Genomic DNA, 19,368 nt, shown 5'->3' with positions numbered 1-19,368 from the left:
CCTAAAAGTGATGACAGTCTGAAGGAATGAGACTTAAATGCACTCTGATGGGGTAAAGAGAAAGTCATGCCACAGCATGCCAGTTACAGTTCAGGCAGCAGAAGGATTAGAGAAATGTGTTCCATTCCACCCAGGGGGTACCCAGGGAGAAAACACAACATACTCCAGGACCACCATGACACTGAGACTCTGGAGGACAACAGAAACTGTTCACAGATTCATAGGCTGTCCCCAAGATGTAAGAATGCTTGTCCAAATGGGAAGAATGATTCTTGGGAATAGGAAGACTAGAAAACCAGTCTCAACACCACCACATAATAGCTGGAGGATATTGGCAAGTCACTTACCACTTCTGATTCTGTTTCCCCACCTGAATAGGGGGCTTAACTGATTTCTACCAACCCTATCATTTCTAACAAAGTACTTTTTAAGGAACTTTTCAGGACACAGTGGCCTTTGAAAGGGGAGTTCCTTCACTTTGCCAATAAATGTAGTCTGTTTACTCAGAAAGATTAAGGAACATATTAAATATTCAAGCCAGGCACCGTTTGGACTGTGACAGAGTTTAACAATGCTAATCTGCCACATGGCAGTCAATGTCTGCATCAACTTCACATATTTGTAAAGATGTCATTATCATTCAGTGCTTGGGTCAATTTTATACTCAAGTATTCATTGGTAGCTTCATTTACCCACCTCCCTGCCACTGATTCATTAGCTGGATCTTCAGCACATCAGAGGTCATACAGGAAGAGGGAAAGTAAATCTCCTCATATATTTCGAGAGTCTATGTACTATTTCAGGACTACTATAAACTGGTTAAGGATGTCACTTTAGGAATCCAAATTTTCTGAGAATAGATTAATTGCTGCCTGGTCTTGGCTAATTTTGCAGAGTTCCCCAGTTCAGCACCTTGGACAGTTACACGATACCCTGAACAGGTAGATGTGACTGTGATATGCTCAGTCTATTTGGTGGATTGGAGAAAGCTGCCTTCAAACTTAAATAGGGCAGAATATCTTTGCAGGCAATGTAGTGAAAAACTACCTTAGTCAAAATGTGCATGCGCTGCAAATGAGAGGTTGCTATTTTCCAAAGAAATACTCATAAAGTGAGAAGAGAGGAGAAAAAAAGAACTCAGACAACTCTCACCACTATCTATTACTGTAAAATGCCAGAAGCAATTATGATGTCATGTGTTGTCTAAAACTGGAGCAGTGAGACAGCTTGAGATGCAGTCAGAGCTAATAAACCAAATAAAATCCACCGACTTTTACTGCATCGTATTGTTTCTTTACACAATTATAGGCAGCCGGAAAGGCATCTGCCACATTATTCTCGATTTATTCCTCCTGTATTTTCTCTCTTCTCTTTTCTTCCTTTGTTAAAAAGAAAGTATGCAAGGTTGTACTGGTGGAGAGAAAGAAAAAAAAATGTCTTCCTGCGTACTTTTAATGAAACTTATTGTTGCAAGCCTTGAAATAATCACCTGATTAAAACATGCTTCCCTGTTTTGTATTTAATTCAGCATTAAGTATCTAAGAAAGGAGCAAAGAGTTTCCCATCCTAAATGAGAAAGGGAACATCACAAGGATGCTTGCCATTCAGGATATTTCTAATAAATCTTAACTTAGAAGGTCCAGCATGAGAGGGCTAATTTCCAAGGTATTTCTTTAATCTGTTTCTGAAATCCAAACATACACTTCTTGAATTTCCTTTGGATCTCTCAGCATTAAGTTGAGAAAAGTCAAGAGCTTATTTTTTCATTTTCTATGTGATAAAAACATTCCCATTTTCCGTGTGTTTTCAGATTAGATCAATTGTTTTATTTCTATCAAATGCTCTCAAGAGTTAATCGGTGGAGGAAATTTCAGGAACCAGGGACCACCAGTTCCCCTGGTACCCGACATACCATCCTGGCATTTCACAATTTGCAGGAACAGCTAGATAAGCTACTTCCTTAGAGGTCATACAAAGAACTTATCCAGAAAAAGATTTTTTGCTTCAAGTTTGTGTTATTTTCCTCCACCAGCTGTAAAACCCTTCACATCTCACTGATCAAAGATAAGAGTACATCAAATGACATTGGAATGCAAACATTCTTTTCAACTGTACCCCAACAGCCTTCATAGGTCACTTATTTCTACTAACCTAAGGCTCCTGGGCTTTCTATCCATCTCTCCAGTCCTACATATGGTGAAGAAAAATTTTTGTGCAAGAAGCAAACATCATATTAATTGTGTGAACTGCATCTGCATGCAAGTCTTAGGATCTCTCAGACCCTATCTGTTGAATGCCAAGGCCAAAAACACCCAACTCCACAGGGATGTTGTTTGCTATGCCCTTTTGGTCATCAGTAGATTGATTTTCATGTTCTGGCTAAACAAACAGTTAGCAGCACCAAGCACTGTTTCTTGCTGTGCACTGAAGACCCAATTAGCAAATGCAGTCAGGGAACAGGTCGAGAGTGAAGGTTCAGGCAGGCTCTACAAGGCCAAACCTCTCTGTCTGGACAGCTTTCCACTGACCTTCATCCTCATCAGAGGTGATCTCCTATAAAATGTGTCACCAAACTCTATGCACAGAGCCAGAGAGGAAATAAATCTCAGTTTATTCAAATATCATGTGTCATGGCACAGTCAAATCAAACGCCCCTGGAAAGATTATTCTTGATGAAGAATAAACTGCTTACAGAGCAAGGTAAAGATGTTGGTCAGAAAAGACTCAGAGTTGCAGAGGTAAATAAATACACAGTGAATATTTAGAGACAGTCTGGTTGAAGAGCAATTTAAACTGCTTGTTACTTTTAACTCCTGATGGACCAGTTCTAGTGGGTCACTATGTTGGTGATCCCCTCTCAGTAATTGATAGGGACATCTTGTCATTGACTACACTTTGGTGTGCCACTATAAATTCACATCAGATTTACAATTTGCTGAAGGTTCTTGGCAGAGTTACAGACCTATAACACATTAGGAGTGGCAATCTGGCTAGCTATTTTACCCACCACACATTTTACAGATGATGGTCTTTGAGACACCAAGGGGCTATAAGACTCAGATAATAAATTCACCAGGGATCAGAGTTGTGGGGTTCATGTTGGACAGCTGACCCATAAAACACATTTGCACTGATAGGGCCTATCTGTCTCCTGTGAGTTTGGATAGTAGACCCCTCAGGATACAGGCTGACCAGAGGGAGAATAAATTAACCACCAGTCTATCCAAGGAGTTTCTCTATAAGTCAGTATCAGCAGGTGGGGTCGGCTCCTGGAGTCATCAGCTGGCTGACACTGCCCCTTGAGTACATACTAATGAGGACAAGAAATTCCCAAAGAGCAAATAGTTCATTGTCTTGGAATTTTTGCTGCCTCCTGTGCTACTGTGCTCCATAAGTCACTAGCTCCATTCTTCCCAGGAATTGCAAAGATAGTTTAGAAGAATGGGGCAAAGGCCACACATGATCTATGTTCTCATGAAAGGGCAGACATTGTCAAAGACTGGACTTACTCAACTGGAAGCATTTATCACCACTTCTAAACATTGCAGATAAAAACAAACTAAAAATCAGCCCTAAATTTATAACACTCAAACTTTAGACAAGTAGACAAACAGAATAAGTGATGTATGACACTACCACCAGATTTAGTGGCTGATCCTAGATGTTAATGGCTATTGATTTTAACTCTTTTAAGATTTTTACACCAGCATTTTCCTCCAGTGGAGGCACTTGGCAGAGCCTCTTCTTCATAGCAGTGAACCACATTCCACTCCCTAGTGCTACACAGAAAGCAGGTTCACCATTACATCACCCAAAGAGGTGGAAAGCATAGCTTACTACCAGAGAAGTTCAAGATGCAATTCTTAACCCAGTACCTCCCGTTCCCTATCCTTCCAGAAGAGAGTCATTTGGTTGAGTCTTGGAGAATATTCTTAGGAGCCAGTGCCCTATCCATTATATGAATGAGGCTTGAAGATTTTTTTTTAAATCAAAATCACTCCACAAAAAATAAACACCTTGTGACAACTTAAATCTTTACTGTGTAATAGAGTGTCCCCGCATGTAGTGCCACCCAAGCATACATTGTGCTATCCTTTATACAACACTCTGCCTCTCTAGGCAAAATGACCTCAAGCCTTTGTTTGTGAATCTTCCATGTGGCTCAAGGTGCAGATAAACTTGATGCCCCCCACCCCCAGAGCAGATAATGGCCTCAATGAGGTCTTATCACAGCCATCTTCATTCTGGACAATGCATGAGCTGCTTTTAGGCAGTTCTCCATGAAAAATCTGCATCTCACAGGGCCATGGGACTAATGGGGCCACTGACATGCTTCCATGCCAATTTGAAAATGTACTTTTCCCCCTGGAAGTAAATGGTCTTCCTGTGGCGGCTTCCAGGAGACTCCCCAGCACTCTGGTTTACTGTTCCTGTCACCTATCCCATCCTGCCTCCCACCTCCCATTAGCACTTCCCCACTAACTCACCTCCTTCCTGCCTCCCCTCCACTAGAGTCACCCCTTCTCTACCCTCCTCCTCTTTTTGTAGGGCCTTGCCCACAGGAGGGTGGAGAGATGAGTAGTGTCGTTGTCGGGTTCTTATTCAGTCCTCTTTCCAGTTTTGTTGTTGTTGACCCACTTCTCTAAGGTCCTGCTTAGGAAATTTAAAAAAAAAGAAAAGAAAACTTGACTATTTTTTTTTTTGTGGTTCCTCATAGCAACAGGGATACCTCTGACTAACAGAGGAACTATCACATAATGGAAATGGGGGGACACAGACATTAATATTTCAAAATGTTTTTTTTTTTTTTATCAACTAGTGACATTTAAACTTTGAAGAAAATCAAAGGGCTATGGACTGATTATGCTTGGTGCTAGATTATCTCCTACCTCATAGGGCTCTTAAAATATTAAGATAATATATTTGAAGTGTCGAACACAGTGCCTGCTACATAATAAGTGCTTGGCAAATGTTCTCTATTGTCAATATTATGAGGAAGGAGAAAATTGAGCTGGAATTAGCCTGTGAGAGAGTTTAAAATGAGAAGATTTCACCACTGTTCAATTTTAATGAGGGCTAACAAGACCAGGCCCCACTGTCTTGGTCTCTCCTCCCTCTCCAGTTCTTCTTTGACTCAGCTTTCTTCTTATGACAGCTAAAGAGCTTCATTCTACTCACCTGCCACAAATTATTTCCCAAGAAAGCCCACTTATCTGCACTTAAACTCTGAGTTAATTTTTGGCTTATTCTTTGAGAATTTCCAGCAGGGATTTTGCTGTGCATGTAATTATATCCAAACATTTTTACAAAAATTCAATATCGGCCTGATATTGTGGCAAATAATGCTCCTTCAAAGTGGCACCGTTATGCCTCCAGTGACAGGATGCTGGGTGGAGTGGTTCCCTCCAAACCACAACAGAGCCCTTGACAACAGGTAAAGAGTACAGTACTGTTCATTTGAACCTGAATGCAACACACCATCCCCACAGGGAAAGTCAGTTTAAGATCATAAATGTCAAGACATAATTAGCATGAAGGTCAGGTTTAATTACAATTGTTGAACTGAAATGCAGTCATTACTGAAATCCACATTGGAAAATCATTTTAGGGGTTTGAAACATTTTGCTGGTGCCTTTGTTTCTGCTGAATGATGGTTCTTGTTGCTTGATGAGAAAAAGAAGAAGGAAAAAAAAAGAAAGAAAGAAAATACAGTGATGGGCATTTGCTTCCCTTCGTGGGCAAAAGCAGAAAACAAAACAGTGTTGATGAAAAAGCCCCAAATCCCAAACAGCTCCAAAGAACATTTGTTCCATGTTATCATATTATTAATCATTTTCTTATAATCGGTACTTTAGATATAATTTTAATGAAGCTTCAAGGGAAGCTCAATGCATTACACTGTAACAACAGAGGAAGCACATTTATCACTTGGTTCGTAGGCTTAATGGCAAAACAAATCAATAAATAAACAACTGGTGAGAAAATAACTCAATAACTGGAAAAAGCTGTTTTACCTGTCGGATTTCTAAGGTATCCATTGGGAATATTTATTGACTCACCTAAATATTTTTCTTATGTTTTTTTTTCTTATTTTTTTTTTTTAATCATCTGCTTCCTCTGGCTTCCCAGGACTAAGAAACTTGAACAACCTCATTTAATTTTGTTTTATGTAGTTTTGTGTTTTAAAAAAAAAAATAAGAAATTGGTTTCAAAGTCTGGTTCTGTTTTACAAAGAAAATAAAAACAAATTTTTAAAAACTCCCAAGAAATCCAAGGGATGATAATCAGCCATGAGTTATCAGAAGCTCCTCATCGTTGGTTTTTAAAAAAAGTCCTTCAGAAGACATTGTGTGGATGCTGAGATATCCCCACAGGGAAGAAGGAAGTCTTACCCCACACAGTCCTCATATGGAGATTAGCATCCTGAAGAGAACTAATTACTGGAAGGAAAAAAAAAATGTTAAAATGAGGCAGAAACCTGAAGAATGTGTTTTGTCAAAATGCAGAACAAAGAGCTAAAAAAAAAAAAATAGCGCTTTACTAATGGAAAGACACATTGAGGAAGACAGTTTTAGTTAAGAGGAGAAAGTACATGCCACCATGTACTTTTTAAATGGCTCCAAGAGAGCCCACAGGTGACAAAGCAAGAGTGCCACAGACAAAGCCCGGAGAGGCTGCACTCTGCTCTAGTTCAATAATACAGGAAGAAAATGACATTCAATTAAGAGTCGCCTGCCTTCCAGGTACTTATGACATTGGAATCGGTGTGGACACAAGCCACTAAAGCTGACATCAACATAGTTCACCCAAGAAGTCATTTACTCAAGATTTACAACCCACTGTAAGGGAAAAGGGAAAATTTATGACAGGTTTCCATCTGGCAAGCAGGAACATTAGTATTCACACTGATAGCAGCAATGATTTAAATTTCATAATCTGAGTGAAGATACGCGTCAAAAAAATTCTTCTAAAATATGTCTAATAGCTCTAACTGACTTCTTTATTAGAGTCTGCCTATGAAAAAAAAAGTCACATCCCAATGAAGAAGTCATCAAATGTTAATTTCAGTCTATTCCACTGATAGAAATTCATAATAAAGTGCCATCAATGTGGCCAAAACCCCGACCCAAGCCCTCCGAAGGAGATGCAATAAACTAACTACTTTTCATCGCTTTACAAAATAAAACCTGATTGCCTTGTTTGATCTGGTTATAGCAAGCATTTGGAGTCATAACAATGATTATTTATTAAGTACCAATAGCTATTTTGGGGTGATGGAGGGAGGAGAAAGTGCAGCCTCTGGCATGTATTGTTCAGGGCCAACGAATAAATTCTGTTAACAGAGGGGAAGAAATAAGTATAAATCTCCCACTGCAGGAGAAAGACTGTGCCATCCATTTTTCTGAATTAAAGTGCCCTGTCACTGCAAAATGCCCTCATGTTGTCGGAACAGAACTGTGTAGGAAGATGAACCCTCGATGCCCTGCCTTAAAACGGTAGACAGAAAAAATGTTTACCACAAAAAGAAATGTGGTTTACATATCAGAAAACAAGCCCAAGACTTAGAGGACCCTCAGATAATATTGGGTACTCGCTGAAATAATGTTTTGCTTCAAAGGAGGTTAATATAATTCCAAGGGTTTCCTGCCCCCATGCTGCAGAAATAGGAAAGAACAAGAGTTACAGATTCAGGAGACAGGCTGAAATTAAATTTGGTTCTACCACGTTTTAGCTCTGTGACCTTGAGGAAGCTATTTATCCTCTCTAGTGTTCTATTTCTCCATCTGGAAATAATACCAAGCTCATAGGGCTGCTAGACTAGAAGTCGGATGTTAAGTATCAAGTCTCCAGTGCGGTGGTTCACAAAGACTTTGTAGCTGTGCAAACCTTATGGGTTTTCCATAGAACGAGAAATATGGGGGTGCTCTGTGATGCTCTGAGGGCCTCCATCCCTGAACTTGGCCACAAGAGTTGAAGGTATAAATGTAACACTTAAGTTGTCTGTCCAAAAGCCACCCCGCTCTTGTTCTTTAATAAGGGACAGTCAGTGATTCAGATACATCACACATGATGTGCCCAGGAAAATGGACTCCTTCATAACTCATGGGAATAACCAAGATTGGTTTCTATTGGGTACATATGATCATAACAAGTGTTCTTTGCTATATTTCTGGCCCTCTATCTTATGCCCATGTCACATGCCGTTATGCATTTCCTCTCTTTTCAGTGTTTTGATAAGATCATAGTACTAGTTGAACTTAATGTATCAGGAATATAACCCGACATTGGGATCGCATGGATTATATAGCACAATAACCAGCCCAGCCATGTTTAAGGTAGTAACTGTTTCATTATTCCAAGTCTTTGAATGATAAAGAAAGACCCCATCCAATTCCCAAAGGACATGGAACATGAACAATTAATAAACTTCTGTTATTGTAAACTACGGAGATTTGGGAACTGTTTGTTGTTGCAGCGGGTCTTAAATTATCCTAACTGGTGCAATAGATAGGTACATTCTACTGGAACTTGGTGAAATATATGACATGCAGAGAAAGATACCCCCATTCTTCCATTTTTTTGTGTAATTGTATGAGTACTCAATTCTACCAAAGGCAGGAAGTGGTTATCAAAATAGACTTCCCAGAGGAAGTAATGTTTTAACTGAATTGTGTTCTCAAAATAGCTGAGAGTTTTATCAAATTGACTAGAAGAAGGGCTATTAAAATTAAAAAAAAAACATTTTGGACAGATAAAGCTGATTGAATGAATGGATAGCAGAAAGATGTGGTGCTCTCAAAAAGATTTGTCATGAGAGGTAAACCAAAATGAGATCTGAGACATCATGATAAAAGTCCTTATGGACTTTGGACTTGATTAAATATGAAATTCAGTGGATCAGAGGCTTTTCAAATGCAAAAGTTGTTACAGTTAGTGGTGAAATTTGGGACACATACCTCTGGACACATACCTGAGATTGAGTGAAATAATAACAGCAACATCATCATAACCATTGATGGCAATCGCCTTGGTATGTTCCATGACATAGAATAACTGGCTGCTCACTGTGCAGCCAGTCCCTGTCTACTCCATTCAGGAAATAAGAGCAGAATTCAAAACTTTTGAAAAGACTGATATCACATTTAAAAAATAAATTATTACTAATCTTCAATACTTAAATTCGGTTAGTGGTACACACTTTACAAATTATCCTAAGGGATGAGTCTAACAAAAACTTTCTACCATGGGCACAGGAGCCCTCAGATGGCTTTAAAAAAAAAAAAAGGAGTGACATAACTAGAGATACACATTTTAGAAAAATCTACCTAGAAAGAGGTTGATGGAATGGATGGGGGAACAGATTTATGGTAAGTACACCATTTAGAAGATTGTCCTAGTTATAAGCTTTTGTAGCTAACAAAGACGGAAAGGGGTGTGTGCCCCTCTACTGAACTACAAGAAAAATTCATCAAGAGAAAATTGTCTTCCGCAGTGTCTGCGGTATTTGAAAAATATTTCCAAATAAAGTATCTTCTTTTGTCTCCGACACCTCTCAAGGGCAGTATTGGACACCTGCTTCTGATGCTTATCTTCTCCTTGCTGTGTCTCTCTTCTTTCCCATTGCTTTGTCTCTCCCTGGGCAAACTCAGGAAATTTTTTTGATACCTTCGGCAATTAATTGGAGGTATTCCCCTTTCCCTAGAAAATCATGGTGACAATAGTCCAGGTAAAGATAATGAAGGTCTCAACTGAGCTAAAACAGAGAAATTAAAAGAGAAAGAGAGAGAACTGGTGGTGGGCTGGTGAACTTGGTTCACCTTGTATGTGGTCGGTGGAACTTATTTTTCTGGTAGGATAATGTCCTTCCTAGGACATTGTGGGCACTCAATAAATAATACTCTGAATAAATAAAATATTTAAGAAAGAAAATGAAAAAAAAAAAACCTTTATTTTGGGATAAGTCAAGATGAATCAACAATGATTTCTGCTTTTAAAGAGTTTCCAGCATTTCTGCCATACCCCAAACCTTAAAACACGGATGGAAACACTTGGCACAAATGCTACTACCTTTCCTTCATTTTCTGCATCTACAGCAGACATTTCAGGTTAACCACTCCAATCGTTCACTGTTGAACCTAAACACATTGTCAAAAGGCTTCCGAAGACAACGTTCCAGAAAATCATTGCCGATTGATCAGAGTTGGCGAGAGAAATGAGAGTCAGTCCCCTAGTTTTCAGGCTTATCAATATGTTGAATGAGTTTAAAAGCAATCAGGCAACAAATCAAAACAGAAAGGAATAAATTCTGTATTTTATCACTACTTTTCTTTCAATTATGCTTCCTGGGACTTTGTCCTTAACAAAGGAAAACCAGAGCATGCGAGGTCAGCCGATGCTGATTGACAGGTCCCCAATTTCACAAGATGAAACACTGAAGAGGCCAATGTGGACTGAAAAGGGATGACAAGGATGGAGTGGGTGGGCCAGCCTATGCAAAGTGCTTATTTTGAGAGAAAAAGAATAAATTTGCCCTATTTGTTCTGTTAAAATAAAATCTGCAAGAATGCCTCCTACACAGATATTTTCAGTGTAAGCCATCTAAGGCAAATAAGGGCTATGAAAACCACACTGGAATGGAAAGCAAGAACTGGTTGGTCTAACCTTACTCTCTCAGCTCATAGAGAACTCATAGAGTAATGAGAGATGATCCCCAGCCACCTCTCAATATCCCTATTAGTAAACAGGGAGTCAGAATAACTTCCAATAATGATAATGACAATTATTGAACACTGTGTGTGGTAGACAACACTCTGAGCATTTTGCACCTTTTCTCAAGTCAATGGTGTATCCCCTGGGAACCGGGAAGGATCAGGGGCAATTCCCTGTTATTTTATTTGTATTATTATCCACACTGGACACAACAGAACCAAGTCTCAGCAAATTTAAGGAACCAGCATTCACATCACGTAAAAAACAGAAGATGAAATTGAACCTGTCTGTCTGCTTCCAAAGCAAATCATAGTTATATAGAAATGTTATGCAGAAACTGCTAAATGTCATTTTTCAAGTTACAAACAGGAAGTTGGATTAAGACTGAGGCTTCAGAGAAGAGTACAATGGCAATGTATCATGGTAACACTTCTGTTTCAGACCATAAGGCTGACAAGTTTCTGGAAATCAACTCTGTTCAGCAAATCCACCTGTTTAATGGCTACCAGAGTCCTGATATGTGCTAACTGACATCAGCATATAAAGGACTTTATGAGGTCTTTATTGACCTGTTAATGTCAATGCTGGCACTAATAGCCTGGTGCATTATTCGCAGAGGAACTGTGGAAACCTGTATCCAATGGTGATCACTCAGACTAACTCAGAAACAGATAACCTGGAACAGCTGCCATCAGATAAATGAGGAACTTTCACTGGTTAATCTTCCTAGGGCAGTAGCACATATACAGCAGTGTCCTAGTGGACTGACTTGCTCTTTTTTTTTTTTTTTCAAGAAACAGACAACCCCTTCAGCATTTGAAATGACTAGACGATTTTACATTGCATTGGGCAAGCAATAGACATTCTGGAAATGTGCTTTCTCGACATTTGGCACTTCAAACCTTGGGGAAGGAAAAAACCTGGCAAAATTATTTGGAAGGATGAAAGATGTGAGCATGATTATGAGCCCCTCTTCATCGGTAAATAACCAAGCTTTTATTGGGTGAGTGTAATTAGAGACAGATTTCAGTGCAGCTTGGATACAGCTGTTTCTGTCCTCCTGGCTTCAGACTGTTGCTGGATCGTTCTGTGGCCATTGGCAATTTAGAGGATCAGTTCCATCTCACTGCACCCAGCTGACCTCCTTCTTCCCTGAGATGATAGACCTTCCCATGAAAACTGCTCAGAATTCCAAAGTGAGGTCCCCAAGTCTCAAAGGCACCTTGAAATATGCACTTTCAATGACACACCCACCAGGCTTTGTCTTTAGCATTTGTCCTAGGTGTGTTTGTTTTGGAGGTCCTTGGGAAAATGACCCTTCTATCAGCCCAGTGCCTCCCCCATCTCCACCAGATAATGGATTTTGCTTTCCCATTGTTCAGAACGAATTCAAGAAGAGTGTCCATTGTCTATTTTTCATAAGGGAGGTGTGCCAAGATGTCTGTATACCATTACGAGAGAGACTATCAGCAACAGAAAGACAAATACCAGATAATCTCACCTAAATGTAGAATCTAAAAACATCAAACTTACATAAGCAGAGAGAAGGGTGGTCACCAAGTGCTCAAGGACAAAAAGGAGCAAAAGGGGTAACTATGTTGTACCATCTGCAGGTGCGTATACTCAAGGACTAGTCAAGGCCCTTTTGTTTTTAAACCATGTTTGCTTATTTTTTATGAGTATTAAAAATTAGGATAAAACTAATCTCTAATGTCCTACATTCAGTAACATAAAATACTGATGTCACAATGGACCTAAAGTTTCTATGCAGTGAGAGTAAGAATATCTCTGCTCTTCATGGTTCACTAATCACCTCCACAAGAACTTGGCTCCAAGCTTCAGGCTATCCCCTCTGCACCCACTTAATAAAAAGAAAGCCTCATAAATGCCTGACCCAACACTGTTCCGATCAGAAAATCCTACATTGGGTTGGAAACAATACATATAGTATTTGTCTGTGTTAGAAAAACAAGGAAAGAGAAAATCCCAAGATCAGTCTTTGTCTCTTGGTGTTTTATAATTTCAATATTCTTATGATTGGCAGCGATCAAGTGTTGTATGGTCAAGAGAAGATGGAGACTGAAATGATCCATCTCCGTGCTAGGTTATGAGTGACTGGGGACAGAAGCCATTACTCTGGCCATAGACTTTGCCTCAAGACACTGAACACAGAACTTCTCCTTAAAGTTAATTCTGCAAATGTTTACTGGATTGGATTAAAATAGATAATCACCATACCAAATTTCCTTTTCTCAGTTTGCAACTGAATAGAGTAGTTATTTTATTAAGGCTCTATATGTAGCCATGCCTTTGCTTTCAAGGAAACTGCATATAGAACAGCTTCTTGATTCTATTGGTGTTTGAATTCTAAATTCAAGGAGAATGAAAATACCTCTATTTATAAGAAAGGGATCCATGAACAGTCATTGTACCATCTATCACAAAGGTCACTTAGTCAGCCTTCAGGCCAGTGATAGGTCACCAAGACTGCCCTTCCCTTTGGCTTGAAAAGGTATCATACTTAAGTAAAATCCAAAATTCCTCACAATTGCTACCTAACAAGTAATCTCAAATGTAGAAGCTTACAACAATTTATTATCTCACACAGTCTTCAAGGGTCAGGAATCTGGAATTAGTTGTCTGAGTGGTTCCAGGCCCCTCATGTGGTTGCATTCGAGCTAGTGGTTGGAGCTTCAGTGATCAGAAATATGACCGGGGCTGGATTCTCCATCTACAAGGATGTTAACAACATAGCAACTAGTTTCTCCCAGAGTAAATGATGATAGAGGGAGACAGGGACAGAGAAAGACATGGTTACTCCTTGCCTTTTTATGCCCTCTTGTTCTCTAGAGATCATGTGATTTAAACTCCTATGTATAAGGTTTTCAAATGCTGAAGAGTTTATCATTCTTTAGTTGGTTTAGTTAGCACATAGCCACTGATCCTATTCAAGTGAAGCACACAAAGAAATACTTTGAATATTTTACTTCCTTAACTCTAATTCTTCACTGCAAAGTGAAATTTGTTCAGTGGTTCTGGGCGCTAGCTCAAACTCTAAACTTATCCTCAGTTTTCTCATCTTTATAGTAGTAGCATGTGCTTAGATGCTCTCCAAAGCCTTCCTAAATTCTATGATAAGTGTAATGACATGATCATGGGGCTCTTCCTAGTTGCTTATCTCTTATCTTTTAGCTACTTCTGAAACCAAATGCTGGTCCCTCAGCAACATATGTGATCCCAAACCTCAAATCCTCTCTGAACCTGTTCACCCTTGAACCAGCACCCCCTGATCTATCTGGGTCCTTCATTCTCCTTTCCTCATAGATATGATAGAGTCAGTTTTCACATATGGTTCTTTACCGGCCTCCAGGGGCCTTACGCACAACCCATTGGCCACAGTTGCCTCCATTCATTTGTACAGCTGGACTTTCCAATCCACTAAGGCAGAAATTCAGTCACATTCAGAGGAGGCTGAAGATTTTCTTTTTTTAAATTCCCAGATGTTTCCAGGGCCAAGAAGAATAAAAAAAGAGGAAAAGGCAGTAAGAAATCCAAACATTTTTAACCTGAAGGATGAAATACAGATAATTTTTTTCCCCATTTTGCTCTCACTGGAAGACGGTTCCAAACACAGTCTTAGAAATTGCATAAAATATTTAGAATTCTCTTTGGTTTTATGGTCAACAAATCAGAACTCTGTGTAAGTGTAGGGCTTTAAGGATTAGAGCTGAAGCCACACTCTGAGTTTATTAAATATCTGTTCAATAAAAAGGCAAATAATAAAATAATACTCTGTACATATTACATTCTATTTTCACACACATTGTTCCTCCATTGTTCTGTTACATGCTGGGGATGTAATGAATCAAAGAAAGAGACTGTGTTGTCTTCACTAATAAGCAAAGTAACCAAAATATCACTGTCATAGTCTTGAATTTAATAATGGCATCTAAATCCCAGTCTTTTCAGCTGTTAACCCACACCTGCACCTTTGTACACATGCACACACACACACACACACACACACACACCAGACAACCATCCAGAAAAATTTTCCATCTAATAACTATCATGACACATTCAAACACTGCTTCTTTTATCACTAAAGAATGACTGACAAGCAAAACTACAATAATTTTACTCTTGCTCTAGGGATCTCAGGAAACTTTTCAGGTTGATAAGAACAATAAAATTGGGCTCCCCAGTCTGAGCCCAGTTTCTCCACATTCTCTTAAAACAACTTGTGTCAGAAAATACTTCTTTCTAATCTTTTTTTTTTTTTTAAAAAAAATCCTCACTGATGATTTCCTACAGAAAAACCCAGAGATATAGCTCAAAGTCTGTAGTTAACAGAAGCCCACTTATGCGTTCCTATCAGAGGTTTTTAAACTAAGAGGATTTCTTAAAAGCCTATGGTGAGACAGTTTTTGTTATGCAATATATCAAGGGAAGGAAAGTGTGCCAGAATTCCCTTCTCCTGAGTGCCTGTCCCTTCTGTTCCCTACTGCACATATTTTAGCTGTAACTCCATCTGTTTAAATTCACTATTAATTATTTAACTTTTCCTCTGGGGTTGTTAATTGTTGTTAATCTGCCTTCAAAACAGGTTAGGGCCATGCAAGCCAATGAACAGCTCAAGGCAGGAGATTCATTTTACAAGCCTGCTTCATTATCATAGCTCTCTCAATTATTTTTTAATAAAAGAATGATTTTAAAGTCTGGTTAGAAAGGACCAAGACAATTTTGAAAAAGTAAAAATGATTTAGTAGCACATAAAGTAAGAGAAATGTGATTTCCTTAATAAGAGAATTCTATAGTTTTGTAGAGAGACATAAACAAGACATAGTCTATATATTGAGGCTCTGTACAATAACCATTTGCATTTGGGTAAAAGAAGCAAATCATTGCTCTATTTTATTGAAGATATCAAATCATTTCATAAACTAAATACCAACTACTTTACCCTGAAAAGAGAACAAATATATATACCCAAAGTTAAAAAAGAGATATCAATTAAAAGGAAGGATCAAAATTTTAAAAACGAATAACTTTTGAAATCATAATTTATTAGACTCTTTCCCAATTTTTCTTCCGATTCTCCTAAAAGCAGAACCTAGGATACATCATAAGTGCTTTTGCATTGTCCGAGAATATTCCCCAAAAACTCAGTTGTAGATCTCTCTCTCCCTCTGAATGTGATTATGCCTTCACCTACCTTTAGGGTGCTAACTTGTATCCATGCCTTCAGTCAACACTGCCATGGTCTCCTCAGACACTTCTCCAAACATCCATTGGACAGTTCTGCCTAGAGTTTATGCCAACTTATCAAAAACCAATAACATAATCTTCTAGTCCAATGAATCTAGCTTTTTCTCCATTTTCCTGCTATAGACATATTTCTTTTACGTCCCTCTTTTGTCTACAGGTTTGTTTCCAGATATTGTAGACTCTGAGCATTGTGCTTGTTCTTAATGCGTTTCTTCTTTTTCCTTAGCCACCATCACAATCCTAGATATTGAATTAAACCTAAATTATTACAATTGCTATGTTCCCATCTCTAAATCCTGACTCAAAAGTACTGCTATCAATTGATTTGGACTCATCAAAGACATCAAAGCCACACATATAGTAGCTCTCCAAGAAGGAAGGCTTCTTCCTGGGTTTTTCCAAGGTATCTGATCTTTCCCTGACAATAATTAATGAAGTGACCCACTGGTTTCTTTTCCAGAATACCCAGAAATATAAATGCAACTCTCCAGCTCCCTTGCAGCCAGGTTGAGGCCAGTTGATTGAGTTCTTGCCAGGGGAATGAGAATAAGGATGACATTTACAAACATCCTCCACAATGCCCCATATTTCTTATGGTTATACTAGAGACCACCTGCTCCAGAAGATCCAGTTAAAATATGATAGAAAGCCACCCTATCCCCATTAACATTAATGGGAGAAAAAAATAGAAGGATGAACCTCTAAGATTCAAGGGCTGCTTGTTCCAGCTAGTAGCATTAGTACCTACCATTTCATCTTACCTCCCAATAGCCAGGTCTTCCAGTGAGATAACCAGACCTTGGAAGCACCAAAGAGTATATTTATTTATATGCATTTTTGAATGAGCAACAAGAACTGGAGAATGAATCAGGTCATCAAAATGGGTCTAGAATGAGGCCTTACAGGGACATGTGACACAGTCAGGACACTGAAAATTAAGACATAAGATAAATGGCTCACCTGAATAATTTAGAGTAAGGTTTAGTTAGCTTCGATCTAGTTCACATACGGACCTATATGCTTCTTTCAATAACAAGTGGACAAGCTGCAGATATCTTATAAATATTTACCATTGATCTTCTACAAAGATGAAGGAAATCTTTACAGGACCCTCTCCACTTTCTAATTGGAATAAAGTATCCAAATTCTATCTCTTCATGGCCACCCCTCCTCCAGTTCCTTCGGACATTAGTTTGTACTTTCTACTGGCTCTGAATTTCAGGTTCTTCCCTAAATGTCATCCTTTAGATCTTATTGGGCACCAAGCTAAATACCAAATAGTCCAGTCTGGGGTTTGCTCTGTCAAGGACAAACCCAGCCTGGCCTTTCAGGGTGAGGGGTCCAACAACTTTCCCTCGAGAGTCCCAAGAAGCCTCAGTTCCCTAACATTGACCACACACCTATAGACAGACAGCCCCATCATTAAATTTATCTTCGAAATACTCACTGAGACTTCCTTCTGTTTTCTGCCAAGAATTTGGTTAATAAAAAAGAAGGGAAATAGTAATGTCCTAATAAATTCGACCATTATAAATCTGGAGACACTGTGGTTCAATCAGAACATTCCATTTGAAAACAATAACACATCTAGCAAAATGACTAAAGAGTAGTTCAAACACACTTGTCATCTGCCAGACACAAATGTGAATGGAAGCAAGGAGCAGTACAGGTGGCTACAGAAGCAGAATTTTTGACATGGGTTTTGCCCTGCCCCTGGAAATCCAGCTGTCAATGATATTCTATTTTTAAAAAAATAAAATTAAAAAAATACCTTGTTGTGCCTACTTTCATTGTCATTTCAAAAGAACCAAATATCCATAGAAGTGTTTATTTACAAACATTGGACACTCCTGGTTCTTGAAACAAACCCAACTGAATCCAAAGTTGGAAAAATGTCACATCTTCAATCAGGGAGTGAATAATATTTCTACCTTTAGCCTTCCAGAAGTTCTGAAAGCCCTTTTCCCTATAGACACATCTTTACAATTGACACCACAGATGGGTCTAAGTATGTTATTTGCCCTGGAAACAATGAAGGTTTGAATTTTTCAAAATACAGTACACTTCACACAGTGAAGACAGGAATTAGGTTTTTGTACTTTAAAGCACAGATTGTATCTGCCAAGCAAAGAACAATGAGCCCTTCCCAATGACTATTTGCAAGGCACAGGGTTAAAACCAGGCAATGAGTCAGTGGAAAAAAAAAATCCCCATGAAATGGCTTTTATATGTACTTGTTCATTGTTCGTACAAGCATTTATCTTAAAAGGATATGCTCATCTGTTCCAGTGACTAACATTTACACCTATTCAAACCACAATTAAGTCCTATTGAAAATTTTGTTTTCATGGTTATGATGGAACTTAATCATGTTTATGGATCAAGCCAGTTTAGACATTTCAACCAGGCATATCTTGTAGAATAGTCTACATCACTATGGACAGACCACAAAACACCTTCTAGACAAAAGCTCCCCATAATATGTCACCAATGTGAAGTCAATGTTGCATAGGTAAAGGGGAAAGGAGGGGCCATTCTTGAATATTATTCTTATCTTCAAGTTATATTTAAGGGACTACGGAGATGTATGTATGCATATCTATTACATTATTATTATCATGTAGATATTATTATATATACTATATGTTCTTTTGGGGGGGGCAGTACCAAGGATTGAATCTAGGGGCACTTAACCACTGAGCCACATCATCAGCCCTTTTTTATATTTTTTACATAGAGACAGGGTCTCACTGAGTTTCTTAGGGCTTCACTAGGTTGCTGAGGCTGCCTTTGAACTTGACATCTTCCTGCCTGAGCCTCCTGAGCTGTTGGGATTACAGCCATGTATCACCAAGCCTGGCCCTACACTATATATTCTAATGTAAATGGGTTTACTATCTCTCCCAGCCAATAATAATCTCTCTTCTCTTTGCAGATATAAATTCTTAAAAAGCTGGAAATTTTATGTCAGTAAAATAATACATACGAGAAAATTTTCCCCAACACAATGCTGATATTTAAACAAATGTCTGACAAAAGTCACAAATTTTTCTCTAATCAACTTTCTTTTGTGAGAAACAAATCCCTGTTCATAGCTCTGCTCTCCGGTTTCTCTTTCTAATTCTCTGTGTTTATTCATCTTACACATGGCCATGATGGGAGCTCCAGGTACTGCTCTCTGATTAGTTCCTCTTTGTCAAACCTCCTGCTGTTTGTCTTTGATCAAATTCCCCAAAATTAGAGTGCTATAGTATGTATAAATATGTAACAACAAACCCCACTATTATGTATAATTACAGTGCACCAATTAAAAAAAAATTAAAGGGAGAAAAGTTCTGATTGGCTGCTGGTGTAACAGTGGCTTCCCTGGCTTTGGGTTGGGGATCCCTA

Source organism: Marmota flaviventris, chromosome 7 (assembly GCF_047511675.1).
Source record: "Marmota flaviventris isolate mMarFla1 chromosome 7, mMarFla1.hap1, whole genome shotgun sequence".
Classification (NCBI taxonomy): Eukaryota; Metazoa; Chordata; class Mammalia; order Rodentia; family Sciuridae; genus Marmota; species Marmota flaviventris.
This window is presented reverse-complemented; position numbering follows the sequence as displayed.